Genomic DNA, 20,745 nt, shown 5'->3' with positions numbered 1-20,745 from the left:
ATCTTTTTTAAGGGTAGTAAGTTTGTCTACTGCAGAACACTGTCCAGATAATAAGGGTCTCTGCTCATAGTCAGAAGGGGGCTGGGGCTCTGATTGTTCAGAGATTGCACCACTGTGAGAGTGAAGAATGTGGTGGCCTTTGGGACATAAAAATATTTCAGCTGCACTCCAGAGGTGGGAGCAGAGACCTTCGCAGTTTCTACACTTCAACACAAGCACTGTGTGGAAGGCCGCTGTTTTATTTTTTTAATGGTGTCATGATAAATACTATGATTAACTGCAAATCACTGGATTTAGCTTTTGTTTCTGTAATATTAAAACCACACTGCATATATAGTTTTGTAGGACTATTTATAGCTAAAAACAGAAAGCATGAGAACTTTTATTAAACTTTTACCCCAAATGACTCTCTCTGGTTGAACTCACAATATGATGGTGAGAACATAAGAACTGAACAGAAACACAGTAACAGAAATTGGATGCAACAATAGTTTAAAGCTGAGGGAAAATTATGTTGGGGCAAGTTGTCACAATGGACCCTGCCATTAAATAGCATATGTTTGACTTTTCATAAAATTTTAAACAGTAAAACAATTTAATGTGTCCAAACATGTGACAACCAACATTATTTTAGTATTATTTATATAGGGCTGCTGTATAATGTAGTATTATAGTTTTGTATTATTTCTGTAATGCTTATATTTTATTCGTTTTTATTTTTTTTATTAAAACCAGTCATTAGCTTTGATATGTTTTTTGTCTTTTTTTTCTCTTTTAAATGTTTACTAGTTTTTATTTAATATATGTTATATTTTATTTACTGTTATTACTTTTAGTGCTTCAACTTAAACATTTTTTTTTTACATTTTCTTAGTGTTTTCATGTAATATTTCATTTAGTTTTATTTCAGATTTATTTCCTTTAACATTTTTAGTTTAGTTTTATTAAATTATAATTACCATGGTGAAATAACTTTATGGTTTATTTATTGTTATGAAAAATACCCTTGTCCTGGGAACGTTTCAGTTAAAAACCAACCAACTAAATTAATTTAAATAAATAAATAAATCATTTAATTATATACTTTTGTAAAAAAAAAAAAAAAACGAAAGAAAGAAAACCTTTTCTAATTACTTGATTTTATCTTTTATTTGATTTATTATTTACATTTGGAGGCTGATTGCCTGGACTTTTGACTCAAACCTTGTACAGTTCTGAGATTGAGCCCTTGTGGCAACTCTCCAATCCTCTCCTCTGTGGAGAATGTTTGTTACTGACTAGCATCTTATTTGTTTTCATAAGAAAAAGCAACAATTATAACACCAGTCCTAATTCCACCCTGATAACAGCATATTTAGTTACGTATGCTGGCCTTATAATACTAATAATAATAATAACCGTGTGTGAGCTCCCGCGCCCGTGTGTGTGTGTGTGTGTGTGTGTGCGGTAATTGTGTCCATGCGCGAGACTACAGAGGAGGGAGGAGAGACCGAAAACAGGAGAAGGGCCGCCATTATTGGGAAGCCGAAAAAACACATTAACACACACATTCACACGCGCTCCGTCACTGAATCTCGCCTGTATGCTGGGAGAAGTCTTTTTCTTTCCGCTGGAGACTCGCGCTGTTCCGCACAGACCGCGTGCCGACGGCGGAAATGTGTGATAAACATATGGACAACTCGAGATGTTTTGGACACAACAAAGGAAATTATAAGTGCTCAAACAACGTGGTGAACCCAAGGGAAGACACAACGACACAAGGCTGTTTTTCCCTCTCTGTCCTTCAACGCCCCCTCCTTTCCATTAAGAAACAGTGATCTGATATTCCTGTCTGGGTTTTCCTCGATGCTTTTTTGTCTTTTGTGCTGCGTTCGGGAAGAGAACCACAGACCAGATTGTTGAAAACTTTCAGAATACAATCAGTCACTGAAAGAAGAGATTGCATTGCGATCGGACAGCTGCAGAAGCGAAAGGCCGATGTTTATGGGACTAGTATTATTGTTATTCCTCATCTTGATGAATTTCTGAGCCGGTTACTGCTGCAGATAAAGGAGTCCAAGAGAAGAGAGAGGGAGGCGTGCTGTGGTATGCGCCAGTCTTTTTCTTTTCCTTCATCTACATTTCCCAATTCTGGGATCCTGTAAGGCTATGCAAACTTGAACTATTTATTGAGAGGAAACTAGAGGAGCGTATGTAGATTTGTTATTCTGTTTAAGCAAAACTGGTTTGCATGTGATATTTTGTGATTGGTTTCATATTCCTTCACCTAGATCAGGAGTTTGTTATACATTTGGCTTTAAACATGCTCTCACATCCGTGCTCAGATACACAGCCTTACAGCTGACAGGCAGTATGTGGCAAATGAAAGGTTCAGAAGAGTCTTTACACATTTAAAAATAATTTCTGGTAAATTGGTTTAAGACAACCAAAGCCTGTAAGATCATAATCGTTGCTGGGTTTTGTGTAAACTGAGATGGGTGAACGATTGTCTGGCATCACACAAATGAAGCACGGATACTTTGACTTAAATCTGATACGGTGCTTTATATGTATTCTGAATTTGATTATATTCTGTTTATTTAAGACTCATGTTAACATTAGAATAAATCACATAACTGGATTACGCCAAAATTCCGGTTAATTAAACAATTTTGAGTCACTTATTCGGAATATACAACAAAATCTTCACATCCACAAAAAATGTATTTTTTGGAAATATCACATTTTTTATTTGTTAAAATCACTTTTTTTGTAATGGAAATATTTAATTAATTGATTACTGTCTAAAATGACTACAATAGTAAATGGCCTGTCAAATATTTTTGTAAAAGAATACGCTTGACTTGATTTGGATTATGATGTTTACATTATAAACACCTATTTCAGAATAAAGCATTGACCAAAATAGCCTTAATCGACCAAAATAGACCTTAATCGGAAAATGCTGTGCATGTATAAGTGTTCGTTTATAATTAATCTTGAGCCTAAGAGAATAGAGTTTTTTTAGGAAGGTTTGACTTTGGTTGAATAATCCTCTAGCTGGTGACGTTCCAAAAACAGCTGGTAGTGACCTATTCCCTGTACATTCACAACAGGCTGGGGAACTGGTTTGAAGCCCATTCCTGACCTATTGCACTGTAGTTCAACATGACCAGAGAAGCATATACTGAACTTTTCATAAAAAGCAGTCCAAATCTGTTATGTTCATTTATGTCATCTATATCGTCGTGGGCTGAAGTTGCATCAAATTGAGTAAGATGCAGACCCCTAGGATTTCAGACTCCAGATGTTACAGTGTTTTGCAGTAGGAACTAGCTTATTCCATATTGTAAGGCACTCAATTAGCCAATATTCAATGCTTAAAGATTATTGGCATGGCTGATATCTGGCTGATTTATAGATGAAGTAGAAGTAGCTGATTCATTTGATAATTCAAAAAATTCTTATAGTGAATTTGAGTTAATATTGTCTAGAATAATGATGCTTGCATTACTTATATTATACATACATCCCAATGCAGATGTCAGAATTACAAAATATCCTATAAATTGACCTGGCTGATGTATTGATATCAGTACACATGATACGCTTACCAATCCTTTTCAGATTATTGTTTATCGAGCTGTTGTAAATTTCTGCCTAGATTTGATCTGACACAGTCCATGTTGTTGTAATATGTTGTAAATATGTCAAACTGTTGTTTGTGTGCTTGATGACCTCAACATCAGATGTGCAATAGATTAGACTGTTGTCCTTAGCTGAAACCTTTTAGTGATGTGTTGACTTCCTGTGTTCAGGGGAATCAGTTTTAACCCCCTCTTGGCAACGTTATATCAATTGAATCATATTGATATTGCTTCAGGGAAGACTTGATGCAGCTTGGAAGATACACAAGAATATCAGTGAGTGCGCAGGTCAGACGGTGAGGAATTTGTTGACTGTGCTTGATTGAGTAACAATGAGTCGGTGTTCCTCAGATAAAGTCATGCAGATGAAAGTTCATCAAACCAGGAATGAACGATAAGGGCTGGAATGTCTGTTCAGTCAAACTCTGGGGCCATTCCCCATCCGACTGTTGGCAGAAAAACTCATTTCAGTTATTATTTGGCACTTTTACAGGACAGTTAAAGGGATAGTTTACGCTAAAATTAAAATGTTGTCATCATTTACTCACAATCATGTCATTCTTTCGTTTGTGTAACACAAACGGTGATATTTCAACACACTCCAAATGCCATTCGTAACTGTTTTACGTTTTTACATTTAGTACATCTAATTTGTACGACAGTTACATTTAGAGGTGCTCCTTCATGCTTTTTTTTTTTCAAAAAAATTATACATATGATACAAATGACTTTGTACGAAATCAGCATCTCCAAATAGTGGACTGAATAGTTAGGTTTTCTCACGAGTTTAGGTTGGATAGTTTGAAATGAAAGCCAGTGCGATTCAATGATGTTTGGACCCTATCATTCTTTAAAATAGCTTTTTGTCTTTTTCTGTCAGGCAGTCATACAGGTTTGGATTTAAATAAAAGTGAGTAAATGACAGAATTCTTGGGTGAACTAACCCTTTTAGGTATTTGTGCCAGATAAACTGCCAAAAAGAGTCAGTAGATGAGACATTCTGTTGTCTGTGAGTAAAATCTCACTCATGAGTGCTTATCAGAATTGGCAATTGATTCTCTTTTGGTGGCTTGTGGAAGTACATTCCTCTAAACAGTGTCCTTGGATGGCATGTGCTTGTATTCCTGTACATGCTTAATTAAGCTCATACTTGTTACACTGGCTTTCTGTTACAAAACCAGAACTTTAGAGACTCTAAATTGTTCAAGGGAAGCATGTGTTCTTTCCTATGATCTTTCTTTTCTGAACGCAGACCCCACGACTGAAATGTGAAGAATGCAGGAGGATTCAACGTAATCAAACTCTTCGGGCTTCAAACACAACCGCCATGTTTCTCCTCTCCTTGCATGTGCTCTAAGTAAAGGTTAAAAGTTGAGTCGGGTAATGGTTTTACAGTGAGTGTTTTTTTTTAAAGGGAAAGATCAACCAAAAGTATAATTCTGTCATTTATTTACCTTCATATCATTTTAAATGTTTCCTTTATGGTTAGGCTACAAACTTTCATTGAATGGAAAAGAGCAGACTGGAAATTCTTCTATAACTGCTTCGCTGGAGACGTGAATGTTTGGAAAAACACGAGTGTGATAATGATGACCGAATTGTAATTTTTGGGAGTTTCCCCCATGACTGCTTTGGAATTCAGTGCAGAATCTGAAGTGATTTGTTGTTGTGTATTGTCTCCAAAACTTTGAACAGGTAGACAGAAGGCAGAGAGACGTGATTGCAATCTTTTGTAGGAGCAGCTTTGCTTTCCCAGAAATTCACAAACAATTTTGAGACAGGCGATGGAAACGCTTGATAAACGTCATGGGCTTAAGAGAGTTTAATCTCTAATTCCTCAGCCCCGTTCACCTTATCTCGCATATATATTTCAGCTAACGTGAGCCTGTCACGTCTATGCAGTCCAGTCCAGGCATCGTATGTGCTATTTTGGAGCCGCAGCAGTAGATTTGGCCATAATAAGCATGAAATTGAGTCATTTGTACTTTGTATTAGTATTAATAGGGACATTTGCTGGACAAGCACATCTTCTAAATGCTTTCCACCTTTACTAATATATGTGTGATTTGCGAACAGAAGCATCTGTGATCTATCTAAGCCCTTTTGCTGTGCCTACAGTGCTAGCCACTGTTCATCTGCCAAATGTCTGGCCCATAAGACCTGTCCACTTGCCAAACATTGCAGAAAGGGTGATTGGTAATTTAATCCTTCTCATTTATTTTTCCAGTTCCATTTTCTCTTTGAATTCAGCATGTCACGACTGAATAATTAGTTGTGCTTGCTAAGGCAAGCATCACTATTGCTCATACTCATAGGGTTGGGATTTAAACAAACCTTTAGCCTTAGCAACCACCCTGAAACAATGTTGGGTGTATAGTTTTGCTACAAATAGCAAAGATCCGTTTCTCAGTAGTAGCATTGATAGTTTCGAAATAATGTAGGTTTTTAGTGGTAGACCTATTTTAGTAATTATTAGGCCTAAGTATTTAAACATTTAGTGTGATAGTTTTCATTTTATCAAGCAATATTTACTAAATCAAGTGCATTTTTTTCTGTCAGCTGTTAGTAAATGGAACTAGTCTTGTCTGATTTGAGAATTAATACTTTTTTCTTTGTCAGTTCTTTTCAATAAATAAATTTGTTTTGAACAACACATGAACAACATGAAGTTTACATGTAGAAAGTTACTTTTGCCACGTGTTTTGTTTTGTAACTAGGTACTTTCTTTAAGTCAAGCCAAAGTTTGTTTAAGACAGTTCATGTAACTCCGTGGCCATCTTTAAAACGCTTCTCGGGCGTGCAAATGCAGCTCCTATCTCTTTGCATGGGAAACATCAAATTCTCTTAAAATGTTCACCAAGCTTATGATTAAATTTCGTATTTGAAATCACCAAGGATATCTGACAGCAACTGAATCATAATTGTTGTTTATTTTGCTCAAATTGCATTAAAAAAGCGTATTGTTCAGGCTAGAGCAGCCAGTCGGCATCCCAATCAAAATCGCGCATCTCAAAATGCCTACTGTTTCTATGGCAACCGGGACTTCTAATGCAGTGATGTGCTGACTTTGCTGATTAGGGATTGGCTCTTTTGCTCAGAAGGCGGAGCTTCGTTCAATAGTGCGGCCATATTGAGCATTGCATTTTTCCCATTCAAAAAAAATGTCACGTCTTGGGTATTCTATAGTCTTTGGTTAAGCTTTCTTTTAACTTTGCTAATTTTTCAACCAATCTGAACACCTTAGTAACCGCATAACAAAACCTTCTCAATAACTATGGACCAAAATAAAATGTAACAAAATTAAAGTTTTTATTATGTCTATAATTTAATCTAAAATTAATGTTTTCCTGAACCCGAAAATTACATTTTGTTTGCTTTTCTTTTGGCCAAATACATTTGGTTTGCTGATGTTTCACTACATGGCAAACTACCTCAACTTCCTCCCCAACTTCTAATGTAAAAGTGTAGTCATGTCCTTGTCTTAATTATATCCTAAGATTGTTTATCGTAAACAGTATTTGTTTCAGATGTCTGCTCTCTTACACAGGAATCTGAGCTTTATTTAGGCTGCAGAGTCTTTATGTTTGTATGGAAAAACAAGCAGATGGCTGAGATGTGGGCGCCCGCTAAAAGCATTGACCAGCTATGGCACTGTGACACAATCTTAGTTTCCACAGGATTGTTATGTTTCTTGGAGTGACCTGAAAGTCATATTAACACAGGCAGACGTTGTCTTTGACACATGAATGAAACCCTGAACACAGTTTGAGTAAAAAGTGGAAAAAAACTTTTTAAGGAAAAAGTGAGCATGAATTGAATGGAGAATTGGGTTGTGTTTGATAATGTAAAGAGCTAATTATAGCTGGTTTAACATGCATTCCCTAGATTACACCACTTCTGCTCTGAATTGCTGCCTTGTTTGAGTCGGCATTACAAGGAAAGGAAACTGGCATTTTCTAATGAGTATCTGAATTTCCATGAGGAAATCTGCTCCTAACACCCCCCCCCCACCCCCTTGTTATTTTTCTTGACATGATGCATTTGATCATAGTGGGCAACAACGAGAGATTCTCTGTGTGGTAAGAAATGCTGCATTAAACATGGTTGCAAATTACCCAGAAGCCCCCAGTAGTGTCTAGATGTCCTGGAATTGATAAGAAAATGACTCTGATTAGAAGTTTCATTTGCGTTCGGGAGAAATGCACACATTACCATGAGTTTTAAGAGGGGGTGGCAACCCTCACATCAACAGCGGGCAGCTTTCTATTGTCAGAGGGTTTCGAATCGCCCGCTAAAGCACTTTACAACAATTGCCTGACACATTGTTTTAAAGAATGGTGTCCATGGCGAAGAAGTTCCTGGAGGCTCTTTGGGTGTGACCTTTGCTATCAGCATTTCTGCTTTAGTTTCCTAGGCTTTGTCCTAAATTGAATCTCCCTGGCAAGTTTGCATTAACAATTTGGGAAGTCGTAATAATGATATACAATGAGTTTGGTCTGTGCAAGATGGCTATGTACCTTTTCTACAACAGATTCAATGTTTCTTAATTCTACTTCTACAAATTCATAAAGAATGTGCATCTTTTTATGCTTTTATTTAATTTATGAATGTGCTGTTTATCCAGTTATATTGTATCATAATTTACTCATGCAATTTAGCTAGTTGGATTGTCCATTTAAAAACAAATTGCACTTCATTTATGGAATTATTGTGGTGGCATTCATGTGTTTTGAGCTCATACATACAATACAGTTTTTCATATACAGAAACATATCAGTAAAATAAATATTTCCAACACGACTTGAACGTGACATATGAATGTAATAATGAATGTCATGTTATCATTGTCATGTGACCTACCCACTTCAGTTACGTCACTTCAGTGCCATTCACAACTCCTCTACTGTGGGATAGTAAAGTGTCCATTGATGAGCACTTTAGAATCTGACTGAAAATAACAGGTAATTCGGGAATTTTTCGCCTGCTGTTTTAAGAATACTGTGAATTCAGATTTACTACTGTTTTGCTATCTAGTAAGGAAGTGTGCAATTTTGGATGCAGCCCAAGTGTAGGCATCAATGTACAAAAGCTCTCATGAAATGGTTTGGTAGCGTTATACATTCATAAAGCAGCCTCCCAACCCTTTCCCTGGTGCCTGTTCCCAGAAACTGCATTGGCTCGTGCGAATCAGCAATGTGCATTCTGTCAATAATCAGTCTCTCTGCTGTCTCCAGCCACTCCTGTGGCCTTGAGTGCAGCTCTCAGTGACTCGGCATTTTACCTTCAGATGAGAGCATCTGCGAAACGAAAGAGAGACAGGCAGAAACCGAGCAAAGATGGCCCACAGGAAGAACTTTCTGTAACCTTCAGGAATTTCACCTCCCACAGACGTGGCGTCCTCCCGCCAAACTGAAGCTATTTCTCTTTGCGTCTGTATTTCTGGGCTTTGGGTATGTGAGTATTTGGTTCACACCAAGCCAGAGAAATACGAGTGGATTGTCGCCACAGCCTCCTGCCCTCCTCCCACTCACCACAGTTTTTTGGGATTTATGACATGTTTTGGTGTTTCCAGTGTTTGCTGTTTTTATATCATAGGGAAGAAAACACTCGGAATGTGACTTCCATAAAATACTTTTTTTTTCAGTCACCCTTCTTTGTTTGACTTTTCAGCCTCCGTTTCCTCTGGAGTTGCCCTTGCAGTTTTTGTCGCTACTTTGCGATTGTTGGGATTCCCCTCTTTCCTTTAGCCGCACTCTGTTTCCTGCAGGATGTCCATCAGAGATGCCCCTGGTAGGAGGTAAGTGAAAAAACAAGGAGAGAAGGGTTGTAGACTGCCATATGAAAGGGCTTAGCTGGATGTTAGGCCTCTCTGTGGGGGATGAACATTATTACATACCTCTGTTCCTTCGGCTATAATTTGCTAACGGTCAACGGTTCATCAAAATTAAAAATGTGTGCTTCGTTTGGCATCCATTTTATGGGTCAACGACTTGCTTTTCTTTCTCAGATCGGTCAGTTTATTTAAAAATGTAGTAAAAATGCAATTTACACTATTGCTTAAATACAACCTTCTATAATGAACATGTGGTTTGTCTCTGTATTATAGAATCGCATATGTCAGGGTGGTGCAACTGATATGCTTAAGAAATAATGTTATTAAAAGAACGTAAACCTGAGGTGGTTTAAGTAGGCTTACTCTCTTATTATTAATTTGAAAAAAACTACCTGGAGTCATTTGGTGTGACCAACAAAGTCATGTGGTCCAACCTACATGCAGAATATAAAAGTCTCTGTCAAGGTCAGTAATGCTCTTAAAATATATAATTTTCACGTCGTTATATAAACCTTTTATTCAGCAAGGACACTTTACATTCATGAAATGTGACACTAAAGTATTTTATACCAATATAGTTTTCTTTTTTTTATTAATGTTGCAAAATATTCTTTAAAATGCATGCAGTTCTATTGAACTTTATTTATGATTTGTTATTAAATGCATCCCGATTTCCACAAATAAATTAAGAAGCACAACTTTCAGCATTTATAATAATGTTTATATAATTAGAAATGTTTCTTAATATTAGTCATATTAGAATAATCAGCATATAAAAATGATAACTTTAATGGTTGCACTACATAATATTAACTTTTCAAAACTTTAAAGTTTTTCATTTTCTTAAAGCTTAAAAAAAAATACTAGATTTTTTTTAAAAGATTTTTTTCTTTTTACTTGGCATTCTAGTACGTCATTGATGTGTGCAAGTAGAGCTCCAAAGACTACAAGTAGTCTTCTTGATTATGACTTTTTCCAGATAAAAATAAATTAAATTTCATTTGCCGTTTAGAAACTCTTTTATAGCTTAAACTGTGACTCGCATTTCCACCTGCCAGGCAGAAATGGAGGAAGAAAGTCACTGCAGTGTAACGTATAATTAGATATGGCAGGTTTAATCATGAGAAGATGAGCAGTCATGAGAGAAGGGGGTTTGAAAATGCCCAAATGTGTGAACGAGTGAAGGCATTATATTATCATGAGTTCCTGCAGTGGTCCTCTAATCTCAGTTCCCTCTTCCCATCTCTTTACGTCTGTGCTTTAACTCCGGCAGGCGCCCGGGGTGCCAGCAGGCCAGCACCTTGTCAGAAGCTGTTAGATGAGGCTGTCTGCTCGCAGAAACTTCGTTACGATTGCAGTGGCCTTTAACACTGCCCAGTGCTTACTGAGCGAATTCAGTCACCACAAGGGTGGAGTGAAGCAATTGGCCGACTTGAAATGACCTCGGAGGCAGACAGTGTTTGAATAAAATTAGGGTTGGAAAAAGAAGAAGCAGTCTGAGTAATAATCACAACTGTTGCACAGGTCTCTAGGGTGCCTTGATTTCGGTCTGATTTAATGTTGTTCGGCAAATTTTTGTGGTCGAAATCCAGACATTTTAACAGAAATGCGTGCATGAGGGCGAAAGACCATTATAGCCTGCAAAATTTTGCCTAAATTTTACTAATGGGACTACATATTTACTGTAATTGTAATATAATTACAGAACATTACATTTACATTTAGGTGACGCTTTTATCCAAAGCGACTTACAATTGCTATATATGTCAGAGGTCGCAAATCTCTGGAGCAACTAGGTGTTAAGTGTCTTGCTCAGGGACACATTGGTGTCTCACAGTGGATTCGAACCCGTGTCTCTCACACCAAGTGCATTTGTCTTATCCACTGCGCCATCACCACCCCTGAACTACATAGCAATATCAACAAGTCTGTGGTGTACAAACTAGTTTTAAGGTCTTAAGGAGGTCCTGTTCGTTTAGGGATGGATCATGATAGTCAGCTAGACAGCTGAATAGTTGACAAGTGTAGCCATTTTATTATAATATTTTTTTTACATTTTAATTTTTAGCTTTGATATTTTAGCAGCGACACTTTAATTAGCAGCCGAACAACCTGATGTGCTTAGATTGCACCATAAATTCTTAATTAAAATGTTTAGAAAGCACCACCACTGGACAGCTGTGGCATTTAACTGTGACATTTCAAGCTAGTTTTGAGCATTGTTATTTTAGTGTTATTTATACACTTTTATTGTATATATATTTTAAATCTGAATATATTTTTATATTATTTTTTGTTTGTTTTGTTGCTACATTTTATTGTGCTTTTGTTATCCGTGTTTGTTTATTTGTTTCTTCAGATTTTCAAGCATTCATTTAGCTTAAAATTTTTGTCATTTTATTACTACGACTTAAACTTATTAAAGTTATTTCAGTTTGCTGTTAAGGCAATATTTCTAATTAACACTTTATTTATTTTAGCTTTATTTCAGTGGAAGAAATTAATTTGAATGGTTTTAGTTAACGATAAGTTAAAGTTCATCTAATATTTATATTTTATTTGATTTCAGCTTAATTTTAATTCGTTTTAGTTAACAATAAGAGCACTTGTGTCAAGCTATAAGCAGTGAACTCTTTAGAAACTGACATATTTAACAAAAAAACAAAATCACGGTTCTGTGATTAGTAGTAAATCTCCTTCACATGCTTCACACTACACTGAGCCGCAGTTCACTGAAAAGCTATGCAATATCACGTCTATAATCTTAGGTGATCCATCTGCTGACCAACACATCTCCTTACATCATGCGATAAGAGAACCATTTGGGAGCATTTTTTTTTATCTGGCCAGCTCTTTCCTTATCTGGCGACAGTGCCGGCCGGCCGCTCGCTCATGAGTAAGTGCTGCGTTGCTTAAAGGTGCTGGGCCTGGTGTTATCGAGCGCCCCTGCAACGGCTTGTCATCTTGGTCACACTTAGCTATCGCCGGCAAGTGGGAAAGGAGCTATAAAACGAGCAGCGTCATGGCTGGGAAGATGGATGAGATTCATATGAGACAGCAAGTCAAGTGCTTCTCAGGCTGGCGGAAAAGGGCTTTCGCTTTATTTCAGCACTTCCATATGGCTTCTCACAAGAGGGAATAGATTTGTGTTTATTTAGTTCTACTTCCAGTTCCTAAACGGTTATCTGTGCAATCTGGCTGGAAATTGAAAGCTCCAGAGCTGTCATATAACTATAACACATTTTCAAAATGTTAGCTGCTTTTGTACAGCGAGAGCTTGATTTGTTGCCTCTTTGGGTTCTGTTTCTGATATTTTTAACTCTTGCTCCAAGTGTAGCATTTAAAAAAACAATTGTAGTCGGCCTTGGTGTCAAGCAGATGGCTTGTCAGGATCCAAGGCGACACACAGGAACGTCACGACCTTTGCCTCAGGGACTACTAGACCACAAAGAACAATTACTTCAAATGTCAGGAGCACTCTCAACCTCACTCCCACTGTAATAATAGTTATTACATTTAAGACATGTGACGGGAGAGTTATTGCACCTTTTGTTGGATCTATATGTAACTTAAATCAATTTTTAGGGCCTTGTTTTATGTTGGCTTAGAGCTTGAGCTTTATCTGGAGAATCAGCTGTGAAGTGCAGGCAAAATTAAAAACTGTTCAGAAGGGAAATGAGTGTCTATAAACCAAAAACCCACCCTTAGATGACAAGCTTTGTTGAAAACCAATAAGAGGTTCCCTGCATGATGAGTCCTGATCTATTGATTTACTCTTCTATGATCAACTTTTCTCATGTAAAATATATTTTTTGTGGTATTAAGTCAAAAATATCAGAGTGATGCAATTATCATGCTAAAAGGAAGAAAAGGCTGAGAAAAAGGTTGAAAAATACTTCAGTAATAATAACCATCTTTATTGTATTTTTCTTTGGCAAATCAAAGTCATGTGGTTTAACTGAACAAAAACGGGAACAAATGTAAAAGAGGAAATTATATCATAAACCCTATTCGGACGGGACTAGTTTTACAGGGGGTCGTTAGAGAAATCTGTGTTTCACAGGCGTAATTGGTGATTTTAATCCCGTCCGAATCTGCCACGTCTGTGTTTTTCTCACACAACCTCTGTGATAATTCCAGAGCAAATTACCTACAGTTTTTCAGCATACTCAGTAATCCTCTGAGAAAACTAATCCATCCGAATGCGAATGTCTGTGATGGCGGTGATATTTTATTTCACAACGCGTTTCCCTGTGTGTTTTGGCCAACGTGAATTACCGTAGATGCTCTTACCCTGCGCATGTTTGATATATTTGCTTACCGGCAAATAAATAATAATAAAAAAATAATACAAATAATAAAATCAATAGCAAGATCACCTGATGTTTCAATTACATATGTACCTTTATGAAAATTAAACATACGGTAGGTTTAGCCTACTACACAAAAAAGGAAAACAAGTTAAACTAAAGGAACCACACATTAACATGTTTTTGCTATTCTAGCCATTTAAGTTAGTATTTATTGTGTAATAATACTAATGGCAATCATTCTGAATGAATGCAATGCACGCATACGGAGCGCGTGATCTCTGTGACGCCCAGATGCACAAATCAGACCCTCCCACTTCTGTAATAAACACCGAGATGTTAGTCCCGTCCGAATTGGTACATGAAAATCTCAGACGACAGGTGGTAAGAATTGAAACTCAAACGTAGTTTAGAAAACTAGTCCCGTCCGAATAGGGCTATAGAGAGGACCCCTGCAGACCCTCATAACTGTGTCAAGGGCAAAAAAATATTTAAAATATTAAAATATTTTATTTTTATTTTTATTTTAAAATTCTTAAAACCTTTTAAAGGCGAGGTTAGTTCAAGGTGTTAATTGTCAGATGCAACTGCCCTGAAACATAATGCACATTTATGCATTAATATTTTGACCCCCCCCCCATAAAAAAAAAATAACCTTATATTGAAAAATCTAATTCAAAAACTTAATTTTGAAAATAATGTTTAAGATTTACAGTCACTTGTTTTCATGGTGTAATGAAAAAAAAAAATTACTTTTATCTTGGTGGTTACCGGTGTTATGGAATTATTTATATACAACTGTATTACTGTTTTTAATTAGATTTTTTTTTTTTTTGAATGTAACCATTTTTGATTTGCTTTTGTTTTACTTTTTATATTTCTGTGTCGCTATATATATATATATATATATATATATATATATATATATATATATATTAGTATTATTATTATTATTATTAGTACTTCAGCTTAAACCTATTTTATATCATTAAATTACCAAGGCAACATTTCTAATTATCATTTAAATTTTTCATCTAATATTTTTATATTTTATTTCAGCTTTATTTCAACCAAGGAACAAGATTTTTTTTTGGTTTAGTTAACAATAACAACACTGGTGGTTAGGTCTGTCACTTTTGTGATAAAATCATTTTCGATTTTTAAGACATAAGTGTTCGTTGAATTGATTGTAAAATCGATTTTCCATGTCTCAAAAAAAAGACGTTTCCTTTTTCAACGCCGAATAACGGACGAACGTAAAAAGAGCACTGGAAACGCAAAAGTCAGCAATATTTCTTATTTGTTGGCATGAAGTGCAGAATAACAAACCGCAACAGGAGTGCAACATTCTCGAAAAAAGATATATGCAGAGGGGACGGCTGCCATAACAAAAGAAAAACATCACTGCAGGCTTCAACCCGGCTGCATTTATGATTTAGGCAAGTCAAAAATCTCCAAGATTATTTTAAATAATGATTCAATCCATTTTCAAACCGACACTTAGGCTAGGCGGCACTAGGCAGGCATATTGAAATGCGCAAAAAGTTACAAATTTATTGGACAGGAAAACAAGTCGATCAACATTTTCGGGGTCCAGAGCATTTTCATTTTCGGGGTTTATTCACTGTATGTCCAGCTGTTGAGAAGACGCGCTCCGACCGCACTGATGTCCCAGGGACACTCCGGTACAGCTGCGCAAGGTGGGGGTATTACTGCCAATTTTCCACCACAAAAGCCGGTCGCTGTCAGCTTGCAATAGTCCTTTTCATAACTCAGAATCTCCTATAACTAGATGCACGAATGAGGTGAATTCACGTCTACCACGCTGCGAGACCTCCAGACGCGCGTAAACGCATCTTTACATTGACTTAACATTGAAATCATTTGCGCCAGGCGCTCTATTCGCGTTTGGTGTGAACGCAGCATAAGAGGTCGCTTTCGACGTCACTGGGTCTTATAGGCGCGTAAAATTGCTGGTATTTTCTGTCTAGTTTTCACAAGGCATACTGCACTTTCGGATTTCTTTATTTTCTTTTTCTGCTTGTTTGTGAGTTTTTTTACATGTATATTTTTTATTGTTTAATTATTTTAAAATTAATAGTGTACATATTTGGTTAAAATCGATTCCCTATTTTCATTTTCGAAACTTTTTTTGGTTGGTCCGATCGATTGTGCAATCGATTTTCGAACTAAAAGTGACAGCCCTACTGGTGGTTACACCACATGACACTCAATTCATTAAATGATTTTCAAAACCATATGAAACCAACATGAATACATGTTTTAAAGTTGTCCTTATCCTCGACACTCATTGACAGTAGAACTCAAAACACCGTCAGGGTTGTGCAGCAACATACTAGCTGTACTAGACACAATATGTTGTCGTCAAGAGAAGTTCTCTAAATAAGAATGAAGAATGATAGTTTGTGGTTTTGATGAATTTCAGGGGAATGCATGTACCTTGTCATGTAAAAACACATTAGTGGTGGAATGCAGTTGGTCCGGTACGGCCCAGCTCTTGTTGCGTTTCTATGCTGCATATGTGATACAAGAGCTGCAATAAGAGGGGCGTGCAAAAGAGGGACGGGTCTCTGCGCCGCCCACTCTTTCTGTTGATATAACCGGTCCAGATTGGATGAGTCACCATGCGAAGGCTCTGAGACTTGTTGTCAACATGCATTTCTCCTCATTACATTTGTGACTAGCCTCCGTGTAAGCCAAACAAACAAGGATGTTTGAAAGAGGGCAAAAACAGACTGTAATCACGCATTTCCTGCAGTGTCCCATGGAGCAGGCTTTGTGCAAATCTAACCAAGCAAATCCAAAACCCCCTTCTCTCTCTTGCTCACCGTAGGGGCAGGGGTGAGAGGAACCCTGATCTGGAGTGGTCGAGGGGAGAAGTGAGTCTGCATTGGGTTTAGTGCAGTTCAGGAGGAAACCAGTCCTGGTGTTCTGTTTTTGTTTGTTGTTGGTTTTTTTTTTCACATCACTGCTAAAAGACAGACACAGGATCTGTGCGGTTTGGCTGTTGGATCCTGTCTAGGTCCTGGGGGAGCGTGGGCCTTTTGTTTGTTAACGATTCCCTGTGGTGTGGGCAAAGCTTACAAAAATGTACCTTTGGATTTGCTGCGATGCCTTGACCTTTAAAATGTCGAGTGCAGCTGTCATGCCAGTTTTCTCTGAAAATCACAGCCCTCTGATGTCATGCCTCCATTCCTTCGGCTGTGTAGCTGCTTTACACCCCATTTTGTCAATTATTAGTGGTGTTTGCTAAGGCGGGCATCACTGCTTCTATCACCTATATGTTTTTATAACACTAAATGTTAGACTTTTCAGAGTGTACCTTGTCCTGCACCATTTGAGCTACAGACGTGAATGATGCCCTATATTATGTGATGAGAGGCATGCTATTATTTTTTGTGTATGTACGATTTATGCCTGTCCATTAATACATCCATATCTGGGCACCAGAATATCATAATGACTTCTGGCTCATTTGACTATTTATATGCTATTATTGTTAATAATAATAATTTGAAATAGATTTATTGCTGATATTAATTTAAATTTACTATAATTAATGAAAGGTAATTTTGTTATGTGGTTTTGCCTATTTTTATTAGTTTGTTAGGTATCTTTTTATTTTAAAGGGGTCATATGACGTTGCTAAAAATAACATTATTTGGTGTAATGAAATGGGTTCATGCAGTTTAAGGTTCAAAAACTGTACATTATTGTTGCTCGTCTAATCCCTGCCTTTCTGAAACGCACTGATTTTCACAAAGCTCATAGGTCAGAAAAGCGAGGTGTGCTCTGATTGGCCAGCTGTCCAGTGAATTGTGATTGGCCGAATACTTCAAGTGTGTGACAGCACGACTGGACAAAACCTATAAAACCAATTTCAAACTAGGCCTGGGCGATATATATATATATATATATATATATATATATATATATATATATATATATATATATATATATATATATATATATATATATATATATATATATATTTTTTTTTTTTTATACAAGTTTTTAGCTAAGAACACAAGTCTGTCTACTGTCTCTGGTTTAAGAGAAGCTCTGTGGCATGAAACTATGTTCCCACTGCCACTAAAAACCTACTACTGTGTGTAGTAAACAAAACTAGTAAAAAAAAAAAAAAAAAAGGTGCATCTACACAGACATTCAGAACATACAGGATTTATATTTGTGCTGTGCAGTGATCTGATATAAGTGAACTGATCTAATTTTAATTTTTTCATCCAAAATTTGGCAATTTCTGTCACATTCCGTGTTATACAAAAAATTAAATTATGACTGGATTCCATTATTGCCCTATTTCTAGCTGTAATGCTGTATTCACACCAAACGCGAATAGAGTGTCAAATTCGCGTCTACCGCGTCTAGTTTGCCACTTGAACATTTTGAGATAATTTGCGCGTGAAATTCACAACAGACGCGAATTCGTGTCATGGGGGGGCTTCTGCAAGCTGAGTTCACGCAGCATTTTCAACCACTATTTTTATTCTGATAATTTTCTAAATATTACTGTTATCATGTCATGAAATGTAGTTTTAAAAGTATTTCAGGCGAGAATGTAGTTGTTTTAAACTCAAATATACAGTAGATGAACTCCATGCGATCAGCGGGAGCTCTGTGATCATGTATCCACCGGGAGCAGCCTCACCTCGGCTAGACCTTCTGACATTTGCCGCTGGCTCTGATGTCTCTTTAGTGGTTCAAGATAAAATATAATTTGTTTGGGGTAAAGCGAAACGTTTCTTATCTTTGGCCTTTATTCAATTAATCTATTAATATGTTTTATATATATAGGTCCTTTTTATTCCTGTCTCTATAGAAATATGAACTTTTGTCATATAGCTCCGGTTGACTGCTCACTGACAACACCAGTCGTTCCTCCATGTTGAATGAGTGCCTAGCAGGCTCCTGATTGGATAACGCAGCGCGAATTGATGCCAAAGTTCAAATTTTTCAACTCGGGCGGCAGATGCGAATTTGCGTCAAATGCTTAAATGAGCAAAAAGCACCATTCGCGCATAATGCGTGTATCGTGCGAAATGCTCAATTCTCGTAATTCGCGCGTCAATTCGCATCATTCGCGCAAACAAGCGTCTTCCGCGCCGCGCTAAATGCCTCATTCGCGCTGCGAGATCTCCAGACGCTCCCTTTGCATTGACTTAACATTGAAATAATTCGCGCCAGACGCTCTATTCGCGTTTGGTGTGAACACAGCATAAGGCCTTTAAACCCCAATCCTTTTTACATTCTACCACCTAGTGCCTTTAAAAAAAAACAGATAAATAATATCCCCTTTTTCAAATCAAGCTGTTTTCAGATTATTGGCTGTGTGATGTCACACAGACCCAGGCTCCTCCCACGATTGTTGATTCACACTGGTGTTTTACCTTAGACCCGCCCTGAGTGAGCTGTCATCAGTCCGCCATTGTTTTGATGACGGAGCAGATGTAGACAATGACTCTTAAGCATTTGTGGGAGCATAGCAGTCATCATTTACTCCCAACATCTGATCCACTGAAGTGGATTATGGTTGCTTCTGAAGTGAATGCATCCCCCGATCTACCTAAAAGCATTTATGTTCACGCAAATCATTTGTGATTCAGCACAAGTGAGTATACGTTTTTTTTAATGAATATTGCAAATCGCCTTCCTAATAATGTGGTAGTTAGCAAGTTTCACGATGAATGTGGCTTAAGTTTACAGTCTCTCAGAGAACTGGGTATCACCCCGTGAAACAGAGGGGCGGGGTCAGCAGAGCTCATTAGCATTTAAAGGGAAAAGCACTGTAACGGGCTGTTTTTTTACACTACCATTGAGAAATTTTAACCAATGTTATAGACTTTTCATTAAGATCCTAAAGAATAAATTCAAATTGTGAAAAATGGGTTTCCTTTTAAAAAAAACGATTAAACTACTGGATACACTACTGCTTAACACTACCAGTGAGCAACCAGCTAGCACTGTACCAACATAGCAATCACATAACACAGCATTATGACAGTGAGCAGCATTGGTAAGTGCCGCTCACTTTTTGTCAGAAAATGTCAGAATTGAGCTTCTTTTATTGGAGAACATTTCCGAGGGCCTGGTTTCTGGTCGTTATTTGTTTGAAACGACATGTCCAGATCTGTTTGTCAATGAGCGAGACTCTGCCTCGGGGAGAATTTGACATTGACTGAGGAAAAATTGCAGAAATCCTGCACACAGAGAGGATTGCGGAGATGGTTTTGATAGGCATTATGGGTACTTGACTACCTGCAGGGTGGAACAAGGTAACCAAACAAACCAACGAACATAACCAGGATCAAAAGAGGAAGAGGTGCGAGCGCAAGCGATTACAAACAGCAGATCTTCAGATCACACACTCAACAGTCTGCCGCTCTCCTGGAGGGAAACACAAGAATAATGGTGTTCGGTTTAATCTCCTAGTTTAAAAAAAAAATTATTGTTGTTTGATTAGAAGAGGTAGCCTAGAGTCAGCGCAGAGAGACGGCCTGTGATTGGCTGTGTTAAAGCCGGGCTCTGGCTGAGTCATTTAATCTCACACAGATCTGGACTGATGGGCTTTGGGAGAATCGGTTTGGTAAAATACTGTTGCAGGGTAGGACAAATCCCCTCTTATCTGATGTTCTCTCTCTCCTTCTGTTCGGTTCTCTCGTGTCGTCAGCGCTGTGCTTTGCAGATGTGCTGCTTTGTGACCGGGTCGACTGTAGGCCCAGGGGAGTGTGTGAGTCTATGATGGTCTCGCTCGGCGCTGCGGGCTGTGTCTTCATTGGAATGGAGCGAGGTTATGAACTGTGCTCAGCATCCGTCCACTGATCTGACAAATTGGCATAAGCCCTGATGCATGAATGTGCAAATCATTACAGATCCTGTTTGCTTTCTCTTGTCTTCCTCCCTCCCTTCCTCAGTCTATTCCTGCTCGTCCATCATC

The 20,745-nt window shown here is 37.6% G+C and overlaps 1 long non-coding RNA gene across 1 annotated transcript in view; it reads left to right on the top strand.

Annotated features, from left to right (window-relative positions):
* Positions 1-1,451: 1,451 nt before the first annotated feature.
* LOC132108187 (uncharacterized) overlaps positions 1,452-20,745 on the top strand; it is a 61,814-nt gene continuing 42,520 nt past the window's right edge. Inside the window, exon 1 of the long non-coding RNA XR_009424416.1 lies at positions 1,452-2,085. This is a non-coding gene — a long non-coding RNA (uncharacterized LOC132108187). The remainder of the gene's footprint in view (positions 2,086-20,745) is intronic.

This window comes from Carassius carassius, chromosome 28 (assembly GCF_963082965.1).
Source record: "Carassius carassius chromosome 28, fCarCar2.1, whole genome shotgun sequence".
NCBI lineage: Eukaryota > Metazoa > Chordata > Actinopteri > Cypriniformes > Cyprinidae > Carassius > Carassius carassius.
Note: the sequence above shows the minus strand (reverse complement) of the source record. Positions and strands in the feature narration are given on the sequence as shown.